Source organism: Sesamum indicum, linkage group LG3 (genome assembly GCF_000512975.1).
Source record: "Sesamum indicum cultivar Zhongzhi No. 13 linkage group LG3, S_indicum_v1.0, whole genome shotgun sequence".
Classification (NCBI taxonomy): Eukaryota; Viridiplantae; Streptophyta; class Magnoliopsida; order Lamiales; family Pedaliaceae; genus Sesamum; species Sesamum indicum.
In genome coordinates this window covers 15,764,564-15,770,815 of record NC_026147.1, presented here as the reverse complement: position 1 = coordinate 15,770,815, position 6,252 = coordinate 15,764,564, and positions in this window count along the sequence as shown.

Here is a 6,252-nt window from a genome sequence, read left to right as displayed (position 1 = left end):
TTTTTGTGGTTTGGGGGGGGGGGGGGGGGGGGGGGGGTTGAGAACTGAGGGTTTTTGTCTACTATCCTTTGTGTTTGTATGGTTCTTACTAGCAAGTCTGTCCTTTTATAGACTTGTACTATTGGACTATTGTTTTTATATTGCGTAGGACTCCTCGAAGTTTCGGTGTATTACCAAAGAGTATATATATTTTTTTGAAATTTTATTGTTTCCCCAGAATCCAGATATAATTAATGATGATTATTACAAAAAGAGGGAATATTGACCATGAAAAAAAGGGAAATAATTAGTATGCATATATATATAGATATAGATATATATATAGCCAATGTAATGCACTAGAGAAAATATGATTTTTCACTGTATATATTTAATAATTTTGGTTAAAAGTAAAAAGTCAAGGCGGAAAACAATTAACCATGGATACGCAACAGCTATTAGTCGTTGTTTTTGCAAGTGGGGCCTGCTACAATTAAAAACTGTAACAAATATTTTGACCATAGATATATAAAACCATAATCAATGTTGATTACCCGTGGTCAAAATTTAAGTTTTTGTATCGATTTTATTTTAACGTGGTAGATTGTATTGATTTAATATGGTTTTGAGCCATAGTGGTTTATAATGTACGTTAATTGTATTGATTTAATATGTTATATTTGTTAATTTAAAGGGTAAATATTATATCAAAAATAGTTTAGGGAAGCAAAATATATTTTATTATTAATATATTATTAATAACGTATAATATAAGAAACAATTTAATGCACAATTCTTGTCATGAATAATTATATTATGACAATTTTAAAATTGTCATTAATGTAACTGTTTTGCTGTATTCATATTTTTTTGCTGGTCGTCCGGTTTTTACGAGGGACCTTTTACGTAATATAAAATATGAATGTAGGTTGTATGTTTAATTAATCTAAATTATAATTTTTTTAATAATATATATAAAATTTAATTAATGGTGTCGGTATATTTTTTGGGGGGTTTCATATAATTTATCTCCCTATGATATTGTAAATGAGCCAATTACTTTCATATAAAAAAAATAAGGGTTAATTACATTTTGTCATCCGAACTTTGGCAGTTTTGCACTTTGGTATCTAAACTTTGTTTTGTGTCGACTTACCATCTCAACTTTACAAAATTTTACACTTTGTCATTTATAACTGTTTTTCAACCAAGTTTTTTGCCGAAAAAATATCACATGCAGTACACATGTGATATTTAAGGGTTGTGTCTATTTTTCACCTATGCACAATATGTGATGTTTTTCTGGCAGAAAAATCAACGAAAAGATGATCATATATATATATGGCAAAGTGCAAATTTCGCAAATTTGAGATGGTAAGTTGACACAAAAAAGGATTTTGATGGTGAAGTACAGAAACGGGCATAGTTCAAATGACAAAATATAATTTACCCAAAAAAATAGCAATTTATCTTCCCGTATTTTCTATAATGAAACAATTTACCTTCATATCTAAGGAGGTGAATGGAGGTAAATTGCTTTATTTTGAAAAATACAGGTGGATAAATTACTGCACTTTTAAAAATATAGAGAGATAAATTGTTATTTTTTTATGAAAGATAATTTGCTCGTTTAGAATATCACAAGAGTGTTGCTCGCATTTTTTTTAATTTTTTTTTTGTTTAAATATAAAAAACTTCAGCGATAATCATTGGCAGCAGTAGTTGAAGAGTTTAATTCATCCACTTGCAATAGGAGACAAATGGATGTGTACACACTTAAAAAGAAAGAGGAGGCTGAGGAAATTGCGGTTTGTAAGAAGTCAACTGAGGACAACAACCTTTGCATTACAAAACAAGATTTCATAGTGTTGTACTTGGAAAATTGTGCATGAGTTTCTTGTACATAATTACTGATATATTGACAATGTAGTGCACTCAAAAAAATATAATTTTTTATTATAATTAAAAGTAAAAATTTAGAGATCATATTAATTAACTACGATTGTATAACGATCATAAATTGTTGTTTCATTGTAGCAAATATTTTGGCCATAAATATATAAAATCATAACGAACGTTGATTAACTCTGGTCATAATTTAAGTTTTCACATCTATTTTTTGTTTGACTGTGGTACATAGGCTTAATTTAATACTTTTTTTTTTAAGTTTTAGTAATTTATAATGTACATAGAAAATAGTCAATTCTTTTTTTTAGTGGTGAATAACAAATATAATTGTCGGTATATTTTGTGTTTTCACGAAATTGTCATTATAAATGTGTTATATATATTATGTGTAACGACAACTTAATGCACAATTCTTGTTAATAGTAATTATATTAGGATTTAAATGCATTTTACACCCGTGTGTTATTTCGAATGTTAAAATAAACCCCTGTAATTGAAAAAGACAGCAAAAAACTCCCTTGTGATACTAAAAATGTAGCATAACGGGCTTTTTTTTCAATTAAATGACATAATTTCCCGCTTATTTAATACAATATTTGTTAATAGTTTTATATGTATAATAAATATTATATATATTATATTGTAAATATTTATGCATATAAAACGTTATAGGTGGGTGTAGCATTCAAATGGACGAAGGAGTTGCGATGGCAGTGTAAGGGATTTGTGCTAACATTCACAAGAAGAGTACTGAAAAAGAATGAATAGATGCATTGAAGAAAAACGAGAATATGTAGAATGGAACTTGTAGAACATTCTCTCACTCTATCTGCTTAAATAGCAAGAAAAGAAAAGAAACTAACCTCTTTTAACTAAAAAATTGAAATTAACGTATAGTGGAAAACGCAACACGACTTTAAATAAAAAAACACAGCAACTTCTTTTAGGTTTGTTCTGTTGCTTCAGGCTCTGCCAACTTCTTTAAGCTCTGTTTTGCTGCTTCAGGCTCAGCATCTTCAATAACTTCATCAGCCCCCTCGTAAGATGGGCGTGGATACAAGGCAACCATGCCTAACTTGGAAAGTAAATGAAGGAATGACGCACTAGACAGAGGCTTAGTGAAAATATCCGTAATTTGTTGTTTAGAAACTATATATGTTGGCTGAATCACACCTTCCTTATACTTATTTCTAACAATATGACAATCAATTTCTAATGTTTGGTCCTTTCATGAAACACTGGGTTGGTTGTGATGTGTAATGCTGCCTTTGTTGCCGCAGAAAAATGGGACTGGAGTATCAACGTTGACACTCAAGTTGTGAAGAAGATATATAACCCAAGTGATCTCATAAGTGGTTGTTGCCATGCTTCTGCAAATGACCTTGCCGCTATTGTCTGTTCCTTTGTCTTCCATAAAACCAGACTTACCCCCAAAAAGAAGCAAAATCCTGTTAATGATCTCCTTATGGCTGACAAGCTGCCCAATTTGCATAAGTAGGGAGTCGTCGGCCTTCTTTTAGAATAGGATCGGCGCCCCATACGGCGACTTAGAGGGCTTAATGATGCCGCTCTCAACCATGTCCTTCAGCTGCTTCCTAAGCTCCACAAGCTCATGTTGCGAGATCCTATACGGTGCCCTGGCGGGAAGCTTCATGCGAGGCACCAACTCAATGTCGTGATCCACTGCCCCCGTCAGCGGTAGCTTTCAAGGCAGCCATCTGGCATCACGTCCTCAAACTCCTTCAGCAACTTCTTTATTTCGCCAGGGATGGGCCCTGACGCCTCCTCAAGTTTCTCAAAGTGAAGAGTGCACAAGTAGGATGGCTCATTCCGCTTGTGCCCCTTCTCAAATGGCATAGCCGAAAAAATTTTCTCTCCTGTGCGCCCAGCCAATGTGGGGATGATACAAGGTTTGGGCCCAGTATAATCATTGAATCAACGTGCGGCAAAACCGCGGTACTTGTGTCTCGCAAAAATTCAATCCCAAGGATGAGTTTGAAGTCGTCCATCACCACGACAGAAAGATTGGTCTTGCCATCAAAAGGACCAATCTTAATCAGCACAATTCGGCCACACCAGTAATAGGTTGTGCAGCTGAGTTAATTGCCTTCACTCGCCCAATTCCCTTCTCCGGCACGAGCCCAAGTCTCTACTTTGGCTCTCGCAAGGTAGTTGTGAGAAGCTCCAATGTCAATCATGGCACAGATGGGTTTGCCATCAATCTTCACATCAATGAACGTCAACCATTTCTTCCTAGGATTCCGGGGCTATGCTTCTTCAGGATGGCTCCCAATAAGAGTCGGAGCACTCTTCCCCATCCGGGGTGGCATAGTCTTCTTTGCCGCCACCTGGGACAACGTGTTGCACCATTGGGAGATGGCACCCAAGTTGTCCTCGTCCTCCTTCGAATCATTTCCGCCACTCGCAGATGTTTGTGGCATCACAGTCTTTGCAGGCGACATCTTGTCGGTAAAGGTCAACAGAGCATTCAGTAATTGTTTCTTCGGGCAATCCCGATATCTATGCGGGCCATCGCATACGAAGCATCCGCTGATCTTCTACGGCGCCCACTGCTTGTTCTCCTGGGGCTTATTACTGCTCGAACTGCCCTGCAAACTATTCTGAGCATGGGACTTTCGATCTCGCCTCGCTCGGCTTATTCTGTATGGGGCCAGACGTCGTCTGCCTATCTCTCTGGTTCTTCAAGTTGAAATCTGTCAAGCGTTCGGCCGCTACCATAGTCGACCCCAAATTAGTCACCCGTTGGCGTTGCAGATCAAGACGCGCCCACGGTTTCAGGCCCTCCATGAAAGTAAAGAGCTTATCCTTCTTCGACATGTCTCGGATATCCAGCATCAGCACCGAGAAGGCTTTCACATAATCTCGCACGGAGCCTGTATGCTCCAACTTCCGCAATGCCCGCCTGGCATTGTAATCGATGTTCTTCAAGAAGAACTGCTCTCGAATCGCTTTCTGAAAAAGGGGCCAGGTATCCAGTCGCACCTGGTTACCCTAGATTTCAACATATTTGGTGTGCCACCACAGCTTGGCATCACCCGTCAGATACATTGTTGCAGTCGACACCTTCCTCGCCTCATCTTCCATATTTGCCACAAGGAAGTATTGCTCCATGTCGAAAACAAAGTTCTAGACCTCCTTCGTGTCACGAGCACCACCACAAGCATTCGATTCAGGAATCCGAAGTCTAGCACTAGGATCATGAGCAACAACAGGGGCGTTACTCACTGCATGTTGCAGCAGACCAATCTAAATAGACATCTGCTCCATCTCATGCCGCATACTTGCAATGCTACTGCCTCCGAAGGCACTAGCCATCTCTTGGACCACCTGATGATATTCATCCCGCTCGGAATTCAGCACCGTGATCTCAATTTCTAGGGAAAAGGCCTTCTCCTCCAAATTCATCACCAATTCAGTCAACCAGGAGTTTTTGTCCTCTAGGTTTACGGCTCGCTCGGGCTCTCAGCATCTTGGCCCACTATTCTCGCAGCAGAATTTGCTTGGGTCACAGCAATCCACATCGGCCCCATAAAAGCATCGAGGCTCTGATACCACTTCTCATGAGGCACCTTCCGCAATGTGGAGAAAGGGGCACCGTGTGGCTAGCAGTCTGCAGTAAATGACTACTTCTGCCAATAGTAACACCACAATCGAACTCCCGCTAACACTAGCACAACACGCCAACGGGAATAGCAACACAGATCGCGACAGCAGCAACAACAATAAGTAAGGTGCAGTAAGAAAGCAATAAATTGAGCACGAGATTCAGAATGTGGATTTCATTGACTAGCAAATTGCATATACATTGTATAAACGATGCTAGAGCAAGGGGATCGCCTTGAGGGGGACACTAGCACGCAACACTACACCAAACTTCGAGAACTCATTCCCCCCTATAATAGGTTTAAAAAGATTTTTTCTATTGACAACAGTAGATACAAAGAAAGTTGAACATCGCACCTCAGGAAGTATAACGTCCCCCTGAGCAAGCAAAAGTATTTACAAGCGTATAACATGTACAAGACAAAAGACCTACGCCTAAAACTCTAAGATTGCAGAAACCAGCATCTGTCAGTGAAGGTTGTTGCTCGGCTGAGTTGAGCGATTGCGTGGCGGAATGTGTGTCAAGGGTGCCGAGTGCACGGGCGGCCCTTAACACCGGGTCCAGGCCGTGTCTCAGGTTCATAGAGACCCGCCCCAGACTCGACCGGATAATATATATATAATATAATATAATATGTATGCATATAATATATATATATATATTTTTACTTTGGAGGCATTGATGTGTTCTCGTCGTTGATTGTGGAATGAGGTAGATGGTAAGTAAAATTTTAATTATAT